Genomic DNA, 26,062 nt, shown 5'->3' on the forward strand with positions numbered 1-26,062 from the left:
AAGTGATTCTCTGATTGGTATTTCACTTAGCGATAAGGTTTAGACGGCAGTGGCACAGCAACAGCCAGCGCAATTAAGCGAGCCAAACGACACTACAGATCAGCATGCTGCCAACCTTGATGCTTTTAATGTGAAAGATGTCGCTGCAACGTCAAAAGACAATTATTAAAAAACCCTTTTCTGATTGGTCACCTATGGCACTCTTTGCTAGGATCAGAAAATCGCCAAAGTATCAGTTTTTACGTTTCCTCCGATTTTTGGCTCATCGATCGTGTCAAATTGTTGATCGAGTGATTCGGCTGCCCAGCCTCATTCAAATCTCATGAGTCGATTGGCTCTGTGGAATTCCAGTGATACCCTAATTCGAATATTTTCCAAAAACCCGCACTTCACAGTTTACAAGCCAGTTTATCTATCATAATTATACTAGTTGAGGAAATAAAAATAGCAAACCTGTTGATGCCATGATAATAACCTCGGCATCAAATGAGGAAATCTTCTTAGTAGTACAAGTTGAGAGGACTCGTTGGTGTAGATCCCACTCTAATTAACCATGTGATCAGCGACCGTTAATCGCTTGTATGCCGCATTTCTGCAATTATGACCGCGTGCGCATTTGGTTACGGCTTTGCTTGGGGGTTAATTACCGCGCGCTTGAGGCGGGATTAGACACAGAACTACTGCGAATTGCGTCCGACGCAAATCGATTGCACAAACTGGGGCATCACATGCACCTGTCTTGTCATGTCGAGAAATAATCGCCCAAGTAATGAGCACTATACTTGCATTGTGGAATGAACGAATAGAGAATCTCCTGCTGAGCACCCACGGGAGCCTGCTCTCGGATGTAACAGTGCACAGAGTTGGAAAACTGTACTCTGGTTGCGCCACCGGCTGCCAGGAAATGAGAGATTGTGTTCGAGCCGATGTATCTTTTGATTGGCAAAGTCAATTCCCAACGAGTTTGAAAAATTGAAAACTGGAAAAGCATGGAGCATGGAAAATCTACACTTGATATATGTGCGAACTTAACAAGAATTGTGGCCGAGTCCTGCTGGTCCAAGAGGCAAGATGTTGTCTGCCAGGGCATACTATAACTGATACTATGGCGATGTGGGATATATAGCGGGTTCGAGCCAAAAGGAAATTCATCTGGTTCCTTTGTAGTCGTAGTATTTAATCCGTAATTAAGACTGTAAATATTACACAATAAATATTCACAATAAAATCTCAAAGGAAAGTCAATATATAAACAATTAATTAACGCATCAATATGCGAGTCGAGAATAACAATAATTATTATCACAGTTAAATACAATGCTTACACCGGTATTATCTTCGGGTCTATAAGTTATTACAAGCGTCATATATGCGCACGACATTATACTCCCGGCCGGAGAGGTAAATGCGACATGACCGTATGCGTGCGTAGGTGAGCGGTCAGTGAAGGTAAATTATACAGGGTAAATGAGAAAAGCTTATCACAAAGAATAGCGACATCTATAGGTTTCAAACTGAGTTAACGCGAGTGTGAGCGGGAACCGCTACAGCGACATTTGACGGAGAGCAGGATTGGATCTAAAATCACAGTGCAAGTATCCGGAATTTGTCAGTGAACGGTGAGCTTTTCCTATATTGGTGAAATAGGATGGAATTGTGAGAGTATGCAATGGAAATTTTTGTCAGGATTTGAGCTCTTTACCCTAGAACAGGCAAGTCCTGCGCGACATATTGATTTGTTATCCTCGTCAGACGAGAACTACAGTATATTTTAGGGTCTCTTCCTTGAATGTATTGAAAATTGTGACTTTCCATTTTTTTACCTATAGGGAACTCACTAACATACATTTCTATGCTATGCGAATTACAGCTCTAGCAGCTCTAGAAAAAAAGATAAAGTTGTTTTGAATAGTTTATTCTCTAGGAAATTTGTGCATATGTCACTTTTAGCTTATTCACGAGCAACACACATTTTCATTAACTGCCTCATAAGAGCCGCTGTTTGTAGAAGGAGTCACTTTCGAGAGGCCTGAAGCTCTCTGGGACTGTTGAAAACGATTACGCCCTTTCGAAAAGTCCACATAAGAAGTTGGCAGTCGAGTCAGCGTGGCTTGAAGTCATTTTCCATCATTTCGCGCCGCTTTACAACTCATTCTCACACGTGCACCATTTATCACTCTCACTGCCGAGCTCATTCGCCGACTGGAGGCTCTTTCTGCTCCGCGCCGGCATGTGTCATTTCTCAGCGCCGCGGCGGCTGGGTGCCTGCCCAACGAGCGATATTGAAAAAGAGTGAGTTGCTGGCTCGCCAATATTGCACCTGGACATGTGTCGCACACGTGCACCTCAGTCAGCTCCGCAGCCACGGACTGAGAAACCAATATTGGGACATGACTTGCTCGCGATTGACGGAGAGAGAGAGAGAGAGAGAGAGAGAGAGAGAGAGAGAGAGAGAGAGAGAGAGAGAGAGAGAGAGAGAGAGAGAGAGAGAGAGAGAGAGAGAGAGAGAGAGAGAGAGAGAGAGAGAGAGAGAGAGAGAGAGAGAGAGAGATGCACTTTCTTCTCGTAAAAGCCGACCCGTGTTTCCAACAACCCCTTTTCAATTTGCCCACACCCTCTGTGCTATTTGCAGGAAATTACGTTACAATTTCCTGCACGTATGAGAGATTGAAAGATATTTTTTGCAAAACTATATTGACTGCTATGAATAAAAATTGTATTATTAGTATGTTAGAATGATTTCCCGTTCTGTTAAATTTGAAAAATGAAGTAATTGCAATGAAGTCTACTAGGGTTGTGATTCTATGATGGTCTAATACTTTTTTCTGTGTGCTTGATTTAATTTGAAACACCAGATGAACATTAATCATGTAATTATAGACTTTTGAGCCTCTTATAACTCTTTTTAAAGGCTGATAAGTTTTAATCTCCCGGAAAAATTAAAATAATTGCTAGAAAATCACTGTGAAAACGGTAAAAAATCGTTTTGCGCCAAAGCCATCCAAACATAATCCCTCTCTTTGTAGATAAAAAAGTTGATGATATCCAATCCATAAAAATTATTCAGTGAATGTTCAGGGAAATGTTCGAGAACATGTACTTTATAAACATTACGTGTCTAATCTAGTCTCAAACAACGTTATAAATTGTTTAAAAGTATAGCATTTAATTACAACAAACAAAACAAAATATAGCTCTTTCATCTAAAAGTATTCTATTATGTATCAATTTCTTGGGAAATGAAATTGAACAAACAACATTCAAGTAAGAATCTTTCAAACATCAAAGCAACACGTGCAACTACTCAAGGGCAGAGTCAAAATTTTCAGGCCAAGTTAAGCGTCTAATTAGAATTTCTGTTTTGACGTTAAATTGGCAATCTTTTCTCAGAAATACTAATTAGGGCGGGGCAAGGAGAAGAAAAGTTTTCGGCTCAAAGCTGCGGAGTCTTTTTGCGCCATTAATATCGCGGCTGTGACACTCCTAATGAAAGCGCCGGCCGGGCAAAACAAAAAACGCCCGCGCTGGTGCGTGCAAATGAATTATCGATTGGAATCTGCCTCTACGTCCGTGCCCGCCGCTGCCGCGCTGCTGATAATAATGAGCCATCAAATCGGCCGCCGCCGCGCGCTTTGTTTGCCGACCGCAAATTGATTCGGCCCGAGCAGAGAGCATAATAGCAGTACGAATTTCCGCGGAAGCAGCACCCTCGCGGAATCCATTAAAACTTTTGCCGTTTGCGCTGCTCTTTCACAGAACGTGTGCGTGTGTTTCTCTCCAAGCGACAAACCGAGACCTCCCAACTGCGTCGCGGTTGACATATCCGTTCAGTTTCGATAAATGTGCTTTGTGCCTAAATTATTTAGACTATAAGCGTTTCAAAAACAAATTTAAAATAAATTAAGCTCATGACTGCTACTAAAGAATATATATCCAGAATATTTAAATTTTGGAATTTAATGTTCATTTTTGAGTATTTCAGAAGAATATTTGGCTGGTTCTCACTCAGCTGCTATGGTCGCCGCCATTACTCCTGACCAAAATATTCTTGAGTTTTTACAGAAAAATAGTTAAGCAAGAAAACCAAACAGACGAATGAAAGGTGTGAGGCCAGAAATAACATTTTTTTCTTTTCAATCGCGAGGAGGCTGTGGTACAAAAAATTAGAAATTGAAGCAAAATATTTATATGACATTATTTAATTAAATCTGCCTTGTATAATAATGGTGCATTCGTTTGGTGCCAAAATCACCATCAAAATACTTTCATTTCTATTTTTTTTATTCTCACAGCTATGGTCACATTAAGCTTATTCGAAATTACTGGACTGTCAAATTCGGTTATTGATTTCCTTTTGGAACTTTCAAGTGTTTGCAATAAAGCGGCAGTTTCTGCGCAACTATGTTCCCACTGGTGCAATTATACGCATCGCAGCGAGTTGCCGCGTCGCCATAGATAATAATCCTCGCCAGACCAAAAATCACGCGATACACGTGCTGGATTAGTTAGTATTTGGTCTGCAAGATTAATTGGGCCGGCTGGTGTGTATGTGTGTGCGTGTATGTGCGGCGATGAACACATGTGGTCATGTTCGCCATGCACAAGCGCTAATTTAGTCTGGGAAAATCGTGCTCTCTCGCGACTCATATTCACAGCCCCGGGCCCTCGTCTCGCAGGCATCGATTAGTTTGAAATTTAATTGCCTGTTTGCTCTATGCCTCTTCCTCTTTGTGCTAAAGCAACGCCTTTCCTGATACTCTATCAAGTTTTGAGACAAACACTCCACCAATTTGGAAAGTCCTTAGTGTTTGGAGCTGCAAACAGATGACACTACTTGAATTACGATTTTCTGTTTCTTTCTGGTGCTGTAATCGTGCATTCTTGGTGGAATGGAATTCATTTGACGAGCTGAAAACAAAAATTGGTTCAGCCAATCGCAGTAGAAACCTAAAATATAATTTATATCGTAATTTTTTCAGCACGTCAAATGAATTCACTTTTCCGCCAAGCCTGCACGATAACAGCACCAGAAAATCATAAATAAAGGGTGGTACCATCTGTTGGTGGCACCAAACACTAAGAACCTTCATAATAATTGGTGACTTTACAATTTAAAACTATTTTATCGTTATACCAGCTGAAATAACTGTTTTTATTCGTTATTCTGTCTCAGCTCTTAGAATTCACCAGACTGTACAACGTCTCAAAGCGAAGGAAAAAACTTAATGTGCTCTAGAGAGCATCACGACAGTATAATTAGCAAATCAACAAGACCACCAGAGGAGTAACAAGTTGGCTGAACGTAATGAGGGCTTTTTGTTCAGCAAAAACATCAAGTCCAAATGGCAAACAAGAAAAATACTCGGAGTTTCCCAACAGACGATTTGACCAATCGTGTTCTTCGGTCGAAAAGTGCAAACGGAATCATTTTCAGCGCGAGCACGAAGGGAAAGGGAGAGAGAGTGCGTGTGTTTGCAGCCTCTCAAAATATGAATATTTTTCATACATGAATACCAAGGCAGGCAGTGGTTTTGATTTGGTAAACACGAAGACGAGCAGTTTTAAGCCTCCGCGCAGTTTCCTCTGAGCTGGTCTTCTGCAGCAACACACACGCAAAGCTCTGCGGCGAGTTGAAAAGAAAGTTTTGTATCTTTCATGCGCGCCACGGCGCTCCATTGAAATTATATTGCACGCTGCTAGGTTAGGTCTGGTGTATGGAGGGCCGTTTTGTGCCAACCGCCGCAGAGATAGAATTTCCCGAGACGGCTCATTCAATGCCGCTTTTAATGAAGCGGCAAACTTGTGCACGGAAAAAGCGGGCCGACGAGCCTCTGCGTCAGCTGGAAAAAAGGAGACGAGATGCCGAGCGAGCGTGACACAGAGACGCGAATTTAATCATATTAAATTTGGCATCGATTTGCGACTTTGTCATTTTTTTCACTCGCGCAACTCTAATCCGAGCGGAGAGCCGCTCTCTCTCTCTCTCTCTCTCTCTCTCTCTCTCTCTCTCTCTCTCTCTCTCTCTCTCTCTCTCTCTCTCTCTCTCTCTCTCTCTCTCTCTCTCGCGAAAGCGGTTTTCCGTCGTCGCTGACGCACAAAAGCTTTCACAAAGCAAGATGGAGACAAAAAGCAGCGTGCTGCTCCCTCAAACGGTTTCAACCTGCTGCCTGTGCCGTACACCCCATGCAACACGCCGCGCTGAAAGCCTCTCGACGTTCGGAATCGTTAAACACACACTCGCCCAAATCTGCTCTGCTCTCGTGTACAAACTCTCTTTTTACCGTGTCCGAGGATTTGTCAAAGTCTGCGGCTTTGGCCTCTTCGCAAATGAACGGAAAAGAGCCGCGCTCTCAAATTAGCTTTTCCCCTTTTGCGCCTAATTCAAGATTTAACGAGCTGGGCTAGCCTTTTTTGCCGTTAACCTTCATTACACGTTATTAAATCCGTCTGCTGCCGAGATTTTGTTTGGTGCCGCCCACGCAGCTTCCTTCCTAAGAGGCTGTGCCAACCGCGTTGCCTAAATTTAATTATGAAAACTGTTTGCTTAATTCATTATTCTAGGGTTAAAGCGTCAAGGTTGCTTCAAAGCTAAAAGCATCTTGTTTGCGTTGCAGAAGACCATTTTCTCCAGAAGTTCTTTAATTTTTCTCCTCGATTTATTTCCATTATTTCTTTCACAGCGGAGAAAAGATCCATTGTAGCGCATTTTTTCGTCAATACAAAAGCTGGCGCTCGTTGACAAATGAGGAAATATCTGTCCAACGAAATTAATTTGTCAAAAGCGAATTCCTCGCTGGCAGAACAGTCAGACTCGTCTTCATCCGCCATATGCCGGGGAGCAGAAGGAGCAGGCGGCAGATGAAAAAGAAGAAGCAGTCAACGTCGGTGGAGATGACTCGAGGCGCACAATGGAGGGCATAAATAATGCCAAATGGAGCTCGCTCGCTCGCTGCGTTCGCTCCTCTGATTCCACTCGCTCTCTATTTATTCGAACGTCTATCGCATCACAATGAAGCTGTTGCTCGCGCAAATTCGCACTGCCAACCAGCCATGGCGCGAGCGTTCGCGTTGATTATGACGAAGGTGCTGCACAAAACGACTGCCAACTCGCTTGAAACACAAAAGCGTCGAGTGTGTATGTGTATGTGCCCTGATGTGACAGCATTAGCGACGGCACGACCTTCGCTCTCGGCCGCATTTGCATGCAAGCCGCATTTTTCCTGCCGTTCAACGGCCGCTCTGATTGAAGCACCGATGGTAAATCAAAGCTTTACTTTAATTATAATGCACGTGTTTTAAATAAAACACATCTATTTGTTCTACAAATCATTAAAGTATATTTATGTTTTAAAAAATAATTTTTTCATCTCTTTAACATGATGAAAATGTGTATTTTGTACTTATATACTTGAAATTGACTAAAATTAAGAGGAAAATTGCAAACTGGGGAGTCCTTAAGTGTTCAAAGCCTTCAACAAATGGCGCCACAGTTCATTTACAGTTTTCAACTAATAGGACTGATATTTCAGTTGAAACCCTGCTATTCCTGCTAGTCCTGTGCATTCTCAAAGGAAAAAGATTCGTTTTTTTAACCTCTGCTCAGCAGCACTTTCCGCGGGCTTTGAGCTCACCGGATCCCATGTCCCAATAACACCGCCAAGTGGATACCGTAGAGGAGCTTGGGCCCAATGTGGCCATCTTTTCGCCTCCCCGCACCGAGGTCTTTCGTTGAAACGCCAGACATTTGTCCCTAAGGCCGCTGGAAAGGTGCGCAAACTATATAGCAAGTGGCGAGTCATTTGAGAATTTCGAGTCACTTAACTAACCACCTTTTTGCCGACTATGATCTCTGACATTGGGCCCCAAACTGATCTAATATCTCCCACTGCTTTGACACTACTGAAAATGCCTTAACGATGCGAGCCAATTGACATGTTTAAAACTAAATAGGCATCAGATAATGACTGTACAATCCTATAATTGATTTTCTTTAGTCAAAATATATTTGCTGCCGTTTTTACTGCGATTGGCTCAACTGATTTTAGTTTTCAGCACGTCAAATGAAAACTTTTATGCAACTCCAAGAATGCACAGCAGCAAGATTGAATCTGTTAAGTTAACAAATTAAAACAAATCTGTACTGTAAGATTATAACTTTCAAAATTAATATATTATTCGAAACAGGTGGTTACAAGAAGAAGTAAAATTTAATTTCAGATTTATTTTGAGCAGGAAAATAGATGATTCAGCGTAAAAGCTCATACCTTTCCTCATAAATTATGGAAAGGTTATTCACTTGAAGCGTCAAAAACGCTCTTCGCTCAGCAAACACGCGAGCTTTGTACCGATTTTGACAGAAACGTAGGCGCGCAGGAGATTATTTGCAAAGTCGAGCTCTATTCGTGTATATACGCTCATGAATTTTTCTTTCTGCTTTGTGCCCGGCGCATCCTGCGTGAAGAATGTCTTGTGCTATCTCTCTGGCAGGGCTGGCAGACAATCAGACGAAAAGGAGAAAGATGCCCGGTGCGCCCGCCGTCTAGAATGAAAGAGGAAGAGGCACAGACTCACACACACACACACAATCGTTCCGTTGGCTTGCGAGTCGCGTCGGCGGTGCTGCGAAATTAATATTTGCTGCCGGCGGGCATCCGCAAGTCATCAGAAGCGGCTTATTTCTCGTATTGTGCACATGCAGATGATTGATCTGGCAGCCAACTAGAGCAAATAGACATTTTTCTTCGGCTGGCTTGTTCGGCTCAGAGCCACCGCCGGGCGCGCACGCGATCCATCATTGCGCACAAAAATTTATATTCGACGGCAACTTTTTAAAACTACCTGACGTGTATGCAAAGAGCAAACGAAAACGTGATTGGCGCCGGCAGCCGCGCGCGAGCGCCTAACTTGGGCCAAAACTTTTAAAAGCTCCTCTGAGTCTGTATAGTACAAAAACAAGAGTTGTGCCTGGGCAAAAACATAAAGCCCCGCAAGCTTATCACCAGAGTGTGCTTCTTGGATTTTTTGCTTTCACGTCTTCTTTACCTGTAGAAAGATTTTTGCTACAATGCAGGATGAAAAACATCATTTCTGTGAATATGTACAAAGTGGAACTTGAGATGTGTAGGGTAGGCACTCTTTTTTTCTGTACGTACGTTTATTTTTCTTTATATGCACCAAATGAGCATGTAAAAATACAATTTTGAAATATTTGAGAGGCTATAACTCGAGATCTTTTACAACCCTCTAAATCTCTTTTGTAGCCTAACAACCTAAAAGCGCTAAAATGAATAATTTTTATTTAAGCTGATGAAAGTATCTAAGTAAAAATTTGTTGAATCTCTTTTCATCTGTTGAGAAGTTTAAACGATTAAAAGAGTTTTGAAACGCTGAAAATTTGATATTTATGGTCAGACATTAGCATTGAAAAACTGTCTAAGATCGCTCAAAATTATACGTCTTCGTCGTAAAACTGATGGTGCATGACCAGCTGCTTGATCGCCATTAACTAAATTGAGTTGCGTTAACTTAAACTAAATTATCATCGGTGATTAAAATACAAGCAAGGTTGCAACTTTTTTCTCTCGATATATAAACGTGAATTTATTATAAGAATTAATTTCCAATTTAATTGCTACTCATTTGGAATTGATACGTGTGCCTTGGACGTCAAACACCATATTCATTAGCCTTGATAAAATTACGCTGCTCTCATGCATTTGCATTCAACGTAATTGCATTGCCGATTGACCTGAGAGTGGACGCGCATAAATCCATCTCTCATCGCGCGCGGCGAGCGAGTAAACATGGAGATGGATTGCATTTTAGTCGCCGCTCTCGTTGTATTGCTGGAAAGGTCACTTGAGCAAAGAACTCGCCGCCACCGCACTGGTAACTTAATTAATCCAATTCGAACTGGACTCGATTCAATTGCATTGCCACCGGCATCAACAATGCGAGTGAGAGAGCCACCGCCAACAATCGAATGGCCCCATGTGGCATTTGCTAATGACATTAATTTCTCGTCTGCGGCCGGCCCCCGTGATTTTTACGTCCATAAGCATTAAAAGCTGCTATTTGCACGCGTCATTAGACTGTTTACCAAGCTTATAAATCGCGTTGAATGCTCTCCACGGTGGCATTTAAGACTCTTGCTCCTCCTCAAAATAGATATTTATAGAGGCTATTAATTTTTATAGCGATTTTGCTGCCATTTAAATTTTTATACGGGAAATGTGAGGGATAAAAATTGTTTGCCTCTTTGATGAATTAAATTTGGTACAGCTCGAATCGTTGGCTTGCATTGTTAATGTATTCCTTGGAGTGTTACGGCAATGGGAGATATATATTTGCAACGTAGTGTCTCCAGTGTGGTCTAAATCTTTCAATCAACAATTAACAATGGTCGGCGGGCTTTATTTCTCTTTTGACCCGGCCCGACTTTGCTGACATTTAACAATTGACCGGTCGCCGCTAATGCCAAACACATTTCCTGGAGCACAATAGCCGGCTATTTTAAACGTTCGCCTTGGTTGCTAGGGCCTTTGGTTTATGCCTGTTCATGACAAGCTCAATGCCATTTTTTGCTGTCCGGTTTTATTAATTTTAATATAATTATTACAGGCCGAATATTCCAAATTCCAGACACAATATTTGAGCATTTGGTGGAATCCATCGTTGGCCAGAGGTGGTTAATTAAGAGACTCGAAATATCAAATAGATCATGGAGACCGCCTGTCAGCGTATGCAACCTGCAGGGCAGGTCACTTTTGCTCCCCTCCCGTCACAGCAACGATTACCATACTCACTTGCCCTGCAGCAGCCTAGAAAACACGAGTGTCTGAACTAATACGCAAAGCGATCTCACACCTCATTGTGAGTACTCGCAACACCCGTGTTTTGTCAAGCTGTTAGCTGAGAACGCCTGGAGAGCGTGTGCAAATTGATAACGATTTGAACCCGGAAAAATATCTGTGTAAATATCTGTGTGGGAATTGCTTTTCCACTGTGTTTCCAAATCACAGAGAGTTTCTGCGTGGTCTCCTGAACGATCAATTGACTGTGTTTGTCGTGGGTGGCCTCCTCTCCTTGCCGGGCTGCGTTATCTCCGAATTTCATACACATACAAGTCTGGTCCAAAATGGACACTTGCCCGGTCGAACAGATTTTCCCAGCACTCCAGCTTTATATATTCAGAGCTAACAGATCGCAGATTTCGTTACGCCGATTTCAGCATTTTTTTTTGCACAGCAACATTTGTTTGTTTACCATTTATCGATCTTTTCCGCGAGACGTTTTTTTTCCAGACTTCCGCCTCGGGCAGAACGAAAGAAAGAATCTCTCTGCTGATGGTGCACTCGCCTTCAAAACAAGCCAATTAATTCTTTTGCTCTCATTGCTGGAGCCTGTGAATGCAGTGTCGTTCCCTTTGGCGTCCATCGGCCTCGCTCTTTGCCGAGGAAAGAATTAATTGTGGGCTTATTCGAGGCGACTCTGGGAATGCGCCGTTCGCCGATAATGGCCGTCTATACATATACACGTAGTAGGATGGCTGCTGCGGTCGGCCGGCAAATTCCAACTCGACCGCACACGCACCAAGCCACCCTCGAAGCAGATTTTTATTTCCTGCTCTTGTCGGTCGGTCGGCTGCTCGGTTCGCCGGAGATTTCCAAATCGATTCCGTGCACCAGAAAATTGTCTTTCTCGGCCCGCGCTTTCATTGTTTGCCAGCCATAAATTGAAAGCCGAGCTGCCGTTTGCCAATTTTTGCCCCTGTTCTGTTTGTTGTGATATTAAACCGCCCGTATACATGCCGTAGCAGATACGATCGTTTATTTCCCTCTCATCACACATCGAAATTATTTTTCGCTGGCAACTGCTGCTGACGGTTAAAAGCCTGCTTTATGATGTTTCTAGCTTAAATAAATTCAAAAATGTTTATATTTAGAAGTAAGTGGTTTTGCATATTTTGAAGATAAATTAATGCCTATATAATTTATTCAATAAAAATTGGGTCAGAGCCAAAATTTAACCTGGTTAATTGTTGCGTAAATGTTTTAGCAATTCGACTCTTAAGAATAAAAACATGCAATTTCAAAATTTATCAACCATTGGCTTAAGACTTGAGAAGAACAATCTTCGGGATTTTCTTTAGTCATCGAAAATGAGGAAAATTTTAAAATCGTATATTTTCGTCTCTTTGTGCTAGTAAAACCGATTGAAAAAAATTATAATTTTTCGGTATGAATTTTCACATTTATTTCATATTCTGCAGTTAACGCAATGCTCCCCTTTTTTAATTTATTGGGAGCCACACCCCATAAAACTTTTTGTTTTAAACGCTTTCAAATTTAACGATGCAAAATAATTAGAGTAAATTTTTTCAATAAATAAATCCAGATTAACTCTCTAAAACTCCAGAAAGCTGATAATTTTTAGCAAATTGCTATGCTTTGCACGTCCTAAAAATAATTAAAGAGCATTAATTAGACAAAATTGTCCAACTCCTATATCAGAATTTCGTATTGAAAACAAGACTTTAAATTAAAGAGGCCCCAAAATGTTTGAGCGACATTGCGTTCCTTTGTGACGTTAAAAGACACGAGTCTCCACGTGATTAAAAACAGAAGAAAGGGGGTCGGCATGCGTCTGACGAGATGCGTTGTTTGTAATTAAGAGGCGCGCGTCTCGGATCAAAGCGGAAGAGCAATTGGGCGCCGCACTGTGATGAACCCTCGAAATATGGCTGCGCTGACTGCTGGCTGGCTGGCTGTGTGTGAGCAGAAAAATGGAAGAAGAGATGCCTTTCATTCTTGCACGATCAAAAGGCGGCCACGGACCGGGTTTGAATCGGAGCTCTCTCGGTCGGAATTCAATTTCCGCCGCAGCTTTTTCGCCATCGCCCGCAGAATCACATGCACCGCAGGAATTCTGCGGCGCGCAATATCTCAGCCAAATAATAATAAGCGGACGGCTGCTTTTTTCGGCTCGTGCGAAATGAAATATGGCTTTATTAGGGCCTAGATTTTCCATTGTAGAACACGCGTGAGGCCAAGTGTCCCCCTTTGTTCGCTGTGCTGGCCGGTGCTCCTGTGCTCTCTCATGAAAAATTCGCCGCCTGATGGATCGCTTCCGATTGAGTCGCCACTCTCAATAATTCAAAAGGCTCGGAAAAAAGTTTTTCACCCTGCCAACGCTAATTTTTCCGCTCGGCTTTCGGACCGAGTCGCTATACGATTTCATTTGCAGCAAGAGTCTTTAAAAATATGCCCGAAAATTGAGCGTTGAAACGCTCTCAAAGCAGAAGTGCCAAATTTCCGCCTGGTTTATTAAATAGCTAATTTTTCCTGTAATAGTACTAAAAATGTCCTTTTTTCCAGGAAAAATTCACACAATTTTTCATATAATCCTTGCCAAGCTACCGTAAAAGTGCAGGTCATAAGGTCAGAAAGGGACAACCCTGCTAGAATTGTAAGTCGACTACAAAATAAAACACACTTACACAGTAAATAAAATTATTTCTTCCATACGACTACATTCGTGAGAAAGAAAGCACAAAATTTCTGAGACGCATATTTTTATTTAATTTCAGGAAATTTTAATTATTCCAGGAAAGGTGTTGCATACTTCTCCCTTAGGATTATTCTAAGAGGAAAATTCTCTCTAAATGCATTTTTCATTTTTTTCAAATCCATTTTTTTTTAAATGGAGGTTATTTCCATGAGTTTCCAGAAAAGACACTATGAATAGTCTTTTTGGTCTTTTAATAAGTATATATCCATCCATTTTGTCAAACCCTTGTCTCAAATAGAGAGAATTTCGTTCGTTTTAAACTCTAACGACCATATAAATGAAATGCTGTTTCAAACAGGAAACTCCGGTCTTGCAAATCGAACGAGATGGAAATCAGAGTGCGTCAAAAGCACGCTATAATAGACTTTTTTGCATAGCACGTGTATGGGTATAGTCTCTCGATAATATTTCACGCGCATAAAGAGTGGAATTTGCATTGATTCGTCGTAAAACGAGTCGCAGTAAAAAAATTCATCACCTCTTTCACACGCCATTCTCGATAAAAATTTATGCGCAGCGGCCCACACGACATTTCTAGCGATACACCTTTTTCCTCTTCGCCTCTACGAATTTGCAACGTCGAATACGATTTTTTTCCTGCATAGCAAGTTGCGTTTCGAGGACGACTAATTATTATGGCCTGAGTGGAGCTAGAGCAACTGAAATTAACTCGTCCTAATTGCGCAAATGCGCTGTCGTCGACGTTGCTGAAATTCGCGCGTGGCCCTTGACAGCATTTTAATGAGGAGCCAAGAGAGAAACGAGAATTTCCTCTTGTCCTCCAGCAAATGCTGTCGACGACGCTCACAGTAGAGATTTTAGTGACTCGTTTCTGCAATATTTCTGCTATTCTGATTTGGTTTCAGAAAGGAATCAAATATTCATCGAGTTTTCCTCGTGCTAACCATCTGAAAGGACAAACGTTTAACCCTTTGAAGTGGTGGGCAGCAGGAAGTCTATTCATCAAAATACTTTTGTACGTTTCCGAAAAGACGAGTTATTATGTGGCATCGCAATTTGTTGAAATTTGTTTCCATTTAAATGTAGAAATAAAATTCGGTTTTATGCAAAAATTTTGCTGCGACAGCAGTATTGTTTATGATTAGAGTTCTTTGCGCCAAAGTTTCACGAATATATTTAATTTTACAACCAGCATCGCGTGCTAGGAGTTTCAGATTTCGCAACGCAGACCGAGTTTATGGAAAGAAGAACCCATGTCAGCTTGGCCAACACCGAATATTTCTCAAATAAATTCGTGTATATGTGCTCGTAACTTTAAAACAGACAAAACGCATCAGCGGCCAAAAAATAAATTCACACACGAACATAATCTTTATTGCGCGTGGTTCATAAAGGGGCGGAAAACAAGCCAAAAAGAGTTGTCGCCGGCAGTAAAAAAAGGTGGAGCAGAAAAATATTGAGTCTTTCGCGTCCGGCGGGCAGAGAGACTCGATTTTTCGACGGCGCGGCGCGAGAATCGATTGCAGGCGCAAAAAGAGACCCAATTTCGCAAGGCGTGTATGTCAAGCCCGGCCGGCGGGTGGTTGCTTCGGCGGCTGGGCGGCAGGGGTCGGGGGCCCTATCGTGCGGCTCGAGTGCACTTCCGTGTCCTCCGCCCGGCATATCCTGCGATATAGGCAAATCTTCGGGCCACTTAATACGGCAGTGCGCGCGCGCATGCTGTCAGGTTTTTATCGCTTGGCCCCCGTGCTTGCAAAACCGACAGACACTTACTCTGCTCGTTCACGTCTTTCACAACACACACTCTTCACGGCGACTTTTTGCCCTTTGCACAAGCACGCCGAGGACTGAGGACAAGAGAGCAGAGTGACTCGAGAAAGTGCTTGCTTTGCACCACCGCCCAAACACTTGCAACTGCATTATTTATAGTCCTTCTAATCAATGGCTTTCTTTGGCTGGCTTCGTAAACGATGGCTCCTTCGCAGCTTGTAAACAAAATATAAGTGAGAAGTTTAAGAAATTGAGGTCTTAATTTGGTTTTACCCGAGATTGGAATACCCGAAAGCGTAGTTTATGGAACACCCAATATATTGTTGCCCCAAATACGTTGTGCCCCTAAATCAAACGGCGAGCGTGCAATACCCGACATTTTTTAAATCCAGAATGACCATTCGCCATTCCTTAAAAGAAAACAACGACACACGGACAAAGTTGTTTACCCTTGCTTCCTTCTAATCTAATACATAAAGGTTTCAACCTGATTAAGATATAATAATTTAAACTTAAATCTCTCTAGAGAAATATGACGAAATTCATAAGTTTCATCAGCAAAAAATGGATTATTGGGGAGGATTAAAAAAATCAGTGTGTTGAAGAACACATGGAACAAAATAACAGTATTTAGAGTTTCCACGGCATCAAAATCCCACACCCAAATACCTGGATTTTTCTAATCATATCGTTCTGTTTAGACATTAAAACCAAACTCAGGGACATTGTTGAGACTGCTGACCAAGATCTTCAAGCTTCGCGTCTAGGAAATCAGATTTCCAGACATTAAAATTAGACCATTTCAATGGATGTTGGATAAAAAGTCTAAAAAAGTCATGATTGGCTCCAAAACCGTCAACTGTCTTTTTAAGGAACAAAATGTCAAGAAATTCAAGCTTGATAATTTACGCTGACTTACAATTAGAATCGCATGATTTACTTGAAAATGGTATGAATAATATCGATTCGAGTGAAAACCTTGTAGATAATCAACCTTTCTTCGAACACCCTCGCATAGCTCGCTCATCCTTTCCGAGTGGAATCCTCTTTGCCAAGTTTCTGTGCCGTCTGGCGCGCCGTGGCGCAGACACAGGCAACAATGGATTGCTGCCTAACTGCTCGTTCTTAATTAAACCCTTTGAGAGGCGTATCTAGGCTCTCACTACTTATTAACCCAGCGGAGCACTCGAGTCGGCTGCTCCTTGAGGTGAGACGCATGCCGAAATATTTGCCCAAAACTCGACTTGGAAAGAGCCGCGAGAAAGTTGGTACTGCCGATGCAAAGTTTAAATCAAATAGAAGTCGGGCCTGCGTGAAATTTATTTAGGCCGCAAGACGAACGAACGAACGAACGAACGGACGGACGGAGTGGAGAGAACAGGCCAGAATCAATGGTGTAAGAGGCCAATCTATCACCTGAGAAGCAGGTAAGACCGGCACCTAAATCACCGCGTGTGCCAGCGGCCCAAAAGGGGTGCCGTGCGCACCCGGAATAACAACGAGCCGCCTGCCCCGAATTATTAGCTTCGCACTCGGCCGAGGCCAATTCCAAGGATTTGGCCCGGCCAGCCAGCCGATCGCTCGCGTAATTTGGCCATCGCAGCGAGACGCCCTTTTTCGCACCAGAAAGCCCTCCGTAAGTGGCCCAGCCGGTCGGTAGAGCGAGACCACTATGCCAGCCAGCCAGCCGCTCTTAAGTTTTACTGCTTGTGAAAAGGAACGAATTGAAAGTTTGCCGCCTGCCGAGATGTGGCTGATCGCGGAGGTAGAGAAGAGAGCAAAACACTCGATTAAATCCTTGGCCGACCGGTAAGAATGGGGGTTTTTCACCCGATGAGACTAGTAGGAACAGAGTTTTGATGAAAGGTGAGACCATCTTTGCGAAAATGATCCTGAGATATTGTTCAAGTTTAAACACCTGTGATTTTAATCAACAAAAATAATACAAACTAAATTATTTTGATAGTTCAAAATTCGTAACATAATTTTTTGAGCTTCTCAAATCAAATAAGCTCGAGTCACTTAATTTTATACCCTAACATTTAACCATACTAAAATTCGTCTGAAACTGCAAAAATTGTATAGCCTTTTGAAACATCCAAGCAATGAGTAAATTTTTGGCTCGTGGGTATAAAAGGTTATCCAAACTATTTTATTTCAGGTAGCATTTCACCATTAAAAATATTTTAGTGTCTCTTTCCCTTCAAAACTGTTTTTATTTTCATGAAGAACACATTTAGTAGGTAGGTCTATCAAAACTGATGATTTTTTTTTTTAATTCATCGTCACAACAAATTGAGAGTTGGTGTGTTTTTCATAAAAAATAAAGATTTTCCATAAATAACTCTGCTGTGCCTACGAATAATGCTACAAACGCATTATTCTCTAGAAATTGTCCAAAGCACAATATTTTTGGGCAGAAAAACAGTCTAAGTACATATAGTAAACCATTGAGGGGAAAAACACCACAAATTTTAATACACTTAACTGATATTTCAGCTTCCTTTTATTTTAATTTTGATCATCATCAAATTTTTCCCCAACATTCTTTTTTAGTCAAACTCAATTACTTGCTAAACAAGTATCGCACAAGTTTAAATCCAATTGTAGGCGGGGTAATGTTCTCTCTCATCCGAGAATAGACTTTCCAATCTTGGCTTAACGCTACCTTGGAGAAGGAAAGTGATCCATGGAAAAACATGCGAGAGTTTGCTTTGCAGATCGCGCAGAGAGCACTCGTGGGAAAAGGCGTCCCGAGAGCACATCCTTCATCTCGGACGGTTTTAAGCGCTCTGGTAAATTTTATGTGCCATTTGTGCGCGTGCAGTCAGTGGCCCTTGTAAGTAATAACTTCAATTATCGCGTTAAATTTGTTAGTTAAAAAGCAGCGCAAACAAAGTGGTTGTAAACGACGGACAAAAGAAATTGACGAAAATTCGAGCAGAAAGATGCCAAAAAGACTTTTGTGGCCGGCCGCTTTTTGCAGTCATTAAACGTGTCTCACTGCAGACGATTTGTCATCTTCCCCAGCTCCCACCGCAAATATATATATAGATACTCGCGAAATATAAATACAAATCCCACTTTTCCCCCAGTTTTTTTCTTTTAGCTGCACACGCGCGCGCGTATCATTCATGGGGCTTATTTTTTGTCGTAATTAAGAGCAATGCGCGTCGGCCGCTTGGCCGGATTTATGGCGCACTTTTTTCACTTAGCACACCCATTTCTCCCCGCCTGTCATTTACAGTTTGCAACAACTAGGCATTAGTCGGAAAAAAGCCCTCCTGTCCGTCCACCGCGCGCCTGTGTACATTCGTGTTCGCGCCCGTCTCATACTTTTCGCCCGGCCGCTGACGCTGAAAATTGCGCCCGACACTTTTGACCTTTTTTCGTTCCAATTTATATGTACAGCCGCACGCTGACGGCACATCATCGAAATGCGTGGCTGTTGTGAACAATGCTACAGCACAGTTTCCACTTCTTGCTTTAAAAACAAATTAATTTTTCCTCTAAATAAAAATAATCGATTTAAAACGATATAATGAAGTCAATTATCTAAGGGGTTTTAGATTTTTTCATTATTTCTCTTGCCAATAATATTTTAACATGTTTCATCAGTTAAAAAAGCTTCAAAATTTATTCCAGATGGTGCCACTGCCGGAAAAAGGTCTGAAACTGATACCAAAGCTCTTTTACAACTCAGCGAGGCATACAAAAACGATTATTAACAAAAATTTAGCTTGAAAACATTAATACAAAATCAAATTGCCAAGTCATCTAGGCTCACTCATCTGATTTCGACTGCAAAAACCAAATCAATTGAAAAAGACAAGATCAAACAACATGGAAACTGAAATTTGATTCCCGTATTCCACGTGAATATCGAATTAAAAACAGGAAAGTAAACCAAAATGGTGAATACCAACGTTGAATTTTATTTTCCTTTTTTATTTCTCGAGCTAACGGTTAAAAAAATAAACCATTTGAATTTATTGAGCACTAACCTCATGGGAAAAATATTATTTGTAGAAAAACACAAAAAGCTCACAGTTAGACTTTTTGCACGTTTTTGAGGTGCATAAATCAGGCTTCATAGACGGTTTTCGTGGTTTTTATAGGTGATATTGGGCTTTAAAGACAGTTAAAATCAGGCTTATTAAATATCGTGTAATATTGCGTGATTAGTGGTAATTTGGTGTCCAGACGTGAACCTGACGCACAGAAAGGACGTCTCAAACTATATTAATGTAAGTCATACAAATTTAATGTCCTATGAAAATGTTTAATCATGTTAAACATAATATTTAAAGCTGATTTGTTTGATAAAGGCTGTAAAATCGACCTTGTGTGAGTTGAGGCGGGCCTGCTGGGGCGTGACTCGTTATTGCGCTCGTGAAAGATAATATTGTCATCGGGGAAACTCGAGCAATGATACTGAAGCGCACCAAAATAGCATATCGCAGCAGGTAATTGAATAAAAGCGCACGCTGCTCGCAGGGAACTTGCGTGCAAGGGTGCTCGCCTAAACGAGCCAATTTCGCAGTTTCAACTTGCGGGCCAAGTTGGCTGAAAGCATTGAATAAATTTATTCAGGGCTGCGCTGCGGGCGAAGTTTAATTGTCGTGCCAGACTTTGTGCGTGTCTTCGGCGCCATCAGGCACTTGTTTGGCGGCGGCAGGAACGTGTCGTTTCCAAATAATTGTGTTTTCGCATATACGCGCGAGCATACACAAAGGAAGGCAGCGTTGAGTGGCTCGGCACGCACAGGTGTCGTCCCCGGCCCATTCCACGCACCTGCGTCTCTGCAGGAAATTAAAACCAGCGCGCGGAAGCTAATTATTAGACGGCCACGAGAACCTGCCCAGACGCTGATTAAAAATTCAAATTAGTTTTTCAGAGTGGCACCAGAGCGTGGAACAAACATGTGTAGGGTTGGGATTTTAGGACATTTTTTCGACAGAAAAGACGAAATTTGGGCTCCATTTAGAGCCAATTCAACACTTTTTACCAACCTTACAGGTTGATTTTCTGACCAGATATGCCAGATATATATTTAGAAGTGATTGCCTAATATGACCGTAATAGTGTATTTTTTTAATTCACGTACTTTTCTCAATGAATTTCATTTTTGTAGATTAAATTTAGAGTATTTATGATATCTAAGTACATAAACTCTCTGTACTATGTAGGTCAATGAGGTCATTTTTATTTTCATTTAAACCAATTTTTCAAATAAAATATTTAATTAAATAATTACTTTTCATACAACTTGACGAAATGTTACGTGAAATGTTCAATAAACAAGAAAATTACAGAGAGGGTTGTTTTATTTTTTTTAATTTTTAAAATTAATTTTGTCCAGGACTGTATAGAAACGACTAAATGGTTAAAAATCAATATTAAACCGACTTAACTCGGTTTAGAATTTACTCGTGTCTAAATTAGCTATAAATGAAAGAAAATAACACTAAAAAATATTGCATGAGAGAATAGTAGGTTTTGGTATCTATGGACCGTTAAGACTAAATGATTTTCAAGTGCCCAGAAAAAACTGTAAATCGTCTGAAAATCCCAACCCTTAACATGATCTATCTCTTTCACTCTAAATTCAGTTAGCTCCGAAAATGAAGCTAGCCTCTCTCTCTCTCTCTCTCTCTCTCTCTCTCTCTCTCTCTCTCTCTCTCTCTCTCTCTCTCTTTCATTCTCTCGCTTTCCCTCTGTGGGGGGCTCCACCACATAGTTGTTTGTTTGTGTTCGCAGATTAATTTCTCTGGCGGTGGCATTCCTAATTCCAAAGCTCGGTCGGAATTTTTGGAGGAAGAGGGAAAACCCTTGGAACAGGCGCCCACTTGAGGGTCGACATTGATTTTGTCGCGAGAATTTTTTAATCAGGTGCTTTTGTGAATTTCGGAGGAGCCGAGTGGAGTGATGCGAAAGTCGTGTCGGGCCGAAAGGGCAAAAACGGCGCCATTTTCGCCGGCTGACCCGGATTCCGGTGCATAAATTCCAGCGGCGTGGCCTGACAAAAAGTTGCTCGAGTGGTTGTACACAGAGGGCGTCGAGTGGCGCGCATAATGATGCAAGGAATTCGGTTGCGTCATTGGAGAAAAGCTCAACCTCATTACCTTTACGCGAGAGTGAGCGAGAAAGCGAGCCAACGGGACAAAAAGCAGAGCTCTGCCAACTTGCCTCGCCTCGCCTCGCAAATATTGCTCGAGCGCTCTTTTACAACTCTCGTCCCTAATACGAAACTCAAACCAAAAACTCATTCACTCACTCACTCAGTGCTCTCGTGTGTGTTTAGAAGCTTGCTCTGCATGGTCAGTGGCGAATGCTTTACACTCCGACCGGACCCTATGGATGGACCCTGAATAAACCAACTTTGCCGTCTGACTGACTTGGCCATTGCTGTTAGATTAAATTTATTACATTTGTGGCCGCCATTCTGGTTGAACTTTTGACACTCAGCCTAGTGCCGTTTGTAATTTCGCTGCTCTACTAATTGAACTGTAGGGCAAAGGTAATAATTGCAAAACGAAGTCAAAGAGAGCAAGAAAGGTGAATGACTGCTTGATATTTGAAAAATTATTCTGTTATTCGTATTTATTTATTTTTAAATAAAAAAATGGCTCTCAAAATCTGTTTTTCAAGTTTATAAAGGCTTGCTGAAACGATAAGAATTGTGGCAGCGCCACCAATACTCTCAATTTATATGTCGAGTGCGGTAACCAATTCAGTCAAGAGGGCACACGACTAACCCCTCTGCTCCTGGAGAACGTCTCCGTATTCAAACCCATCATGGTTTCTATTCTTCACATATATCTTCAATAATTGATAAAAATTAATTAATTAAATAATAATAATTACATATGAAAATCTACAATTAGGGGAAACCTCACCCTCACAAAGATGCATGACTTTCCTTTCTGAAATCGCAATCGATTCAACCTACCTATCACGCAATAGAAACGGCAGCAAAGAATTTGATCTTGTATTTTTTATTCTACCACGGTTGGCTGATACTTGTTTTCAGCACGTCAAATTAATGAAGTATTTTGACATTAAGAAAGCACAATGAAACCGCTACGCAAGTACCAGCAAATTTCAACTGAACGGTGGCGCCAGCTGTTGGTGGCTCAAAGCAATAAGACCTTTCTCAAATCAGTAGACACTGAAACAAAAAAACATAATTTTTTTCCAAATTCAATGGTTGTGAAATCGAGAATACGTGCTTGCAAATAAGACGAGATATTTTCGGGATTATTTCACGGCATGGAGTTTTCTCCCCGTCAATTTTCAATCATTATCGTAATTTTCACTATAGATTACATTCCACCCCCTGAGATTTGCCTAACAACGAGGAAAGTTGAGCTGAATTCAAGGCTCCAATTTCCTTCAGCTCACGATTCTAGGAACCCGTGTTCTTGGTGACTGCTTGGGAGGCCCTGGCGAAATCAATTAATTTGGCTGAAAGCTGCAAGCCGGATTAATACGATGTCATATACGCGCCGGGCTGGAATTTTTCGCCTAGCGTCCAATCGCCTTGTCGTGACTTTGACAGAAGGGTATTAACTCGGCGCGTGTTTCGCTAAAAGCTAAAATGGTCCCGGCAAACGTGTCTCCATTTCCTCGTCGGAAATTCAACTGCGAAACGACTTTTTGTCACTTGGCTTTAATTTCTGCACTGCTGCAAATTATCTATGCTAACAAACAAACAAACAAACACTGCTTTCGGATTAGTGAGTTAAATCTGGTCTGTTGGCCTGTCATCCGTGGTTTGGGGGTGGGGGGGGGGGGGGGGGGCGACTTGTCTGACCGCAATCAAAGCTCGCTCAGCACCCGCCTTCTCATTGACTACTGAGCTGATTCGGCCGCAATCGCCCTGCAAATCCCGAGCTTCTCCTTTTGCACATACACTTAATTCGCCCTCGAGAGTTCACACCGCTGTTGTTGTAGCCGTAATTAATTCCAGTCATATGAGCGCATCGAACGGAGTGCGGAGGTGTAAAACGAGAGCGAATTAAGATCTTGGCTGTACCAATTAAAACTTTGTTAATTAAGTCGTGCCTGAAAGGCTTAGCCACGCAATTTTCGGTTACATTTGAGATGATGCTGATTGGTAATATGTACTTGAGGGTTCATTCAAGTTGAGTACATGGACAAATGACACAAAAATTTTGTTTATACCGTTTATGCTTGGTTTTAGTTTACATTTAATATTACAAGAAATTAAAAAAATTAAATCCAAAAATTATAAATTTTAAAGTATGTACTGCTAATGAGGCCTGCGGGGCCGAAATAGCCGCTGTCAGTACGAAAGCGTGTGTTTTTTCAATTTTATTTAACAAAATATTTCGACTAGTTACCCTTCGATGCCTATTTTTTGCTTTTATATGGGAGTATAGCTATTGTTAAACCAGTAGAAAATCGTCTCCTAGGAATGTTTGAAAGAAGAGACCAAACAATAATATATTTGAAAGGACTCATTGTCTTAGCAAAAAATACTGTGTTTATTAATCGATTTTGAAGAGATAAATTGGTCTCTAAACGTTCGTAATTATATATGTATCTTGACAAGTACCATCAGTGAAAATTTATTTCTGTATTTCCACTAAAAAATTTATTTAATCAATTTCCACAATTTAACTGTTGGAAAAGTAGTTTTTAATTTGCAATTTTTGTACAGCGCCAAATGAAAGAAGACGTAACTCATGGGAATTTTTAAATGGAGGCGTGATACTCAGGAAAATTAAATAGGAAGGTGAGGAACGGGTAGCAAAGTGCGGGAAAATAGTTTAATTTTTAAGGTTTCCTGGGATTTTCATTTTATATCATAATTAAATTATCAATTTACTGGTACTTATATGGAAGAAAGAATAAAAATGCTTGAAAACTCACGATTCGTACTCTTATGATGCGGCCACAGAAAAATCATTTATAGTCGGCGTTTCCCAAAGCTCTAAATCCATTCAACAGTTCTTTCAACGCCTTATTGTTAAAACCAGCAAAAATCTGGATAAACCAAAAATAACTTCATAATAATAACACTAAAATAAGTAAGCAAGGGATTGTGAACATTTATTGATAATTAAAATACATATATACAAGGTGGCAAATAAACATTATTTATTTTAAAATATCTGATCGTCTTTCCAATAAAAAAACATTCATCAGTTTGAAAATCTTTTGCCTTAGGCAATAAATGAAAATACATATATACAAGATGAAAGTGCAAGGGGAACGAAATGCAATTACATCAAGTTGCTAAGTGACAGCCGGGAACTGCACTAATAATCTAATTTAAGCGAGTGACGCTCAGCGGCGTCATTCAATTTGGGGCCGAGAGTGATACAGTTAGGCGCGAAGCACTATTAGAACAAATTTTACAACTTCATTAAGTCTGGCCGTAAATCAGGCGGATAATCCGAGTGTGTGCTTGTGTGCGTCTGGACGCGATTTATTGCGTGATGATATTGCCCGAGTGCAATTAAAGTGGACCCAATAAGCCGTGAGCGCGCGTGTTTGCGTTGGGCGAAGACGCGCGCGCGAGCGGCTGGGCTCGACGCCGCTTGCTTGCTGCTTGGAGAGGAGCAGAGCAGCGATCAATAGAGCAGCCCGGCTCTATCTCGCTCGCTGCGTATTATATGGGCGCACGCTAATGCATGAGACGCACCTGAAACTGACTCGGCGTCGTTCGCGCCTCGCCCGCCGCCCAGTAATTGTTTATTCAAGCTATTAGAAAGGTCCTCTCCAGATTACGAATCTTGATGAGCGGACGCTTTTTGCTGCCGCCACCACCGCCGAGCTGTTGAGGCCGCTGCTTTGTTATTGCTTGGATTTGCGAGATTTTCGCTAATGTGCGTGCAAACTCTGCTAATTCATTAACCAAATGGAAACACGGCAAACAGCAACTCTGGGTAAATATTTGACGTCCAGGTGGCCAAACCCTAGTTACAGAGTTTAATTACGGCTTTTATAATGCGAGTTTTGACTTCAACACTTTATGGTTTCTTGTTTTCTTGTTTCTTTTAAGGAAATGCTCTTTAGACTCTACGCTAATAAATAGTAGTTGGTGAATTAATTTTCTTATTCGACGCTTTAACAACTGAAAAAAATTATTAAACGCTTTAAAATTTGTTTTTAAATGTCATATTCTATTTAATTTGGGTGGCTTTTAATTTGCGTAGACAATTTCCAAAGTTAAACGGATCGATTCTAACGACGTTTTAACAATCTCAGAAAAATTATAATTTCCTTTTCTCCTGTTGTGGTTTTTTCTTGAGCTCTGTTTCTAATATTACTTAACTGGGAAGCTTATATAAAACCCGTAGTCTAGAATATTACGCAATTTTCCTTTTTTTCTATTGATTAAAATTCTTCCAGATATCGATGTTACCGGAACAATTAAAACAATTTAAGATAAAAAAATAATGTTGATTAACAAATACATCGTTTTTCCAATGAAACTACGAAAACAGAGATACTAGATTATCTGTTGAATCAGTTCATATCTAACGCCGTAAAAAACCCTGGGATTCCTATTTAAATTGTTCAATAATTCTCAAATTCAATAATCTTACAACAACCATATCAGCAGGCATTTTTACCCACTATATTAAGATATTTTTATATTCTATCATCGCAAACATTTTAACATTTCTCAACCACAATTAAGGGGAAATAAACATTTTTGCTTCATTTTCATTCTGTAACCAGCACCACAGTCCGATTTTCCTCACACTCGAAGCGCAACTAATTTAAT

The 26,062-nt window shown here is 41.1% G+C and overlaps 1 protein-coding gene across 3 annotated transcripts in view; it reads left to right on the forward strand.

Moving 5' to 3' along the window:
- The window catches only part of LOC135936038 (protein sidekick-like), a 175,606-nt gene that overhangs the window by 138,740 nt on the left and 10,804 nt on the right, over nucleotides 1–26,062 (forward strand). The window lies entirely within an intron of this gene.

This window comes from Cloeon dipterum, chromosome 2, assembly GCF_949628265.1.
Source record: "Cloeon dipterum chromosome 2, ieCloDipt1.1, whole genome shotgun sequence".
NCBI classification, from domain to species: Eukaryota; Metazoa; Arthropoda; class Insecta; order Ephemeroptera; family Baetidae; genus Cloeon; species Cloeon dipterum.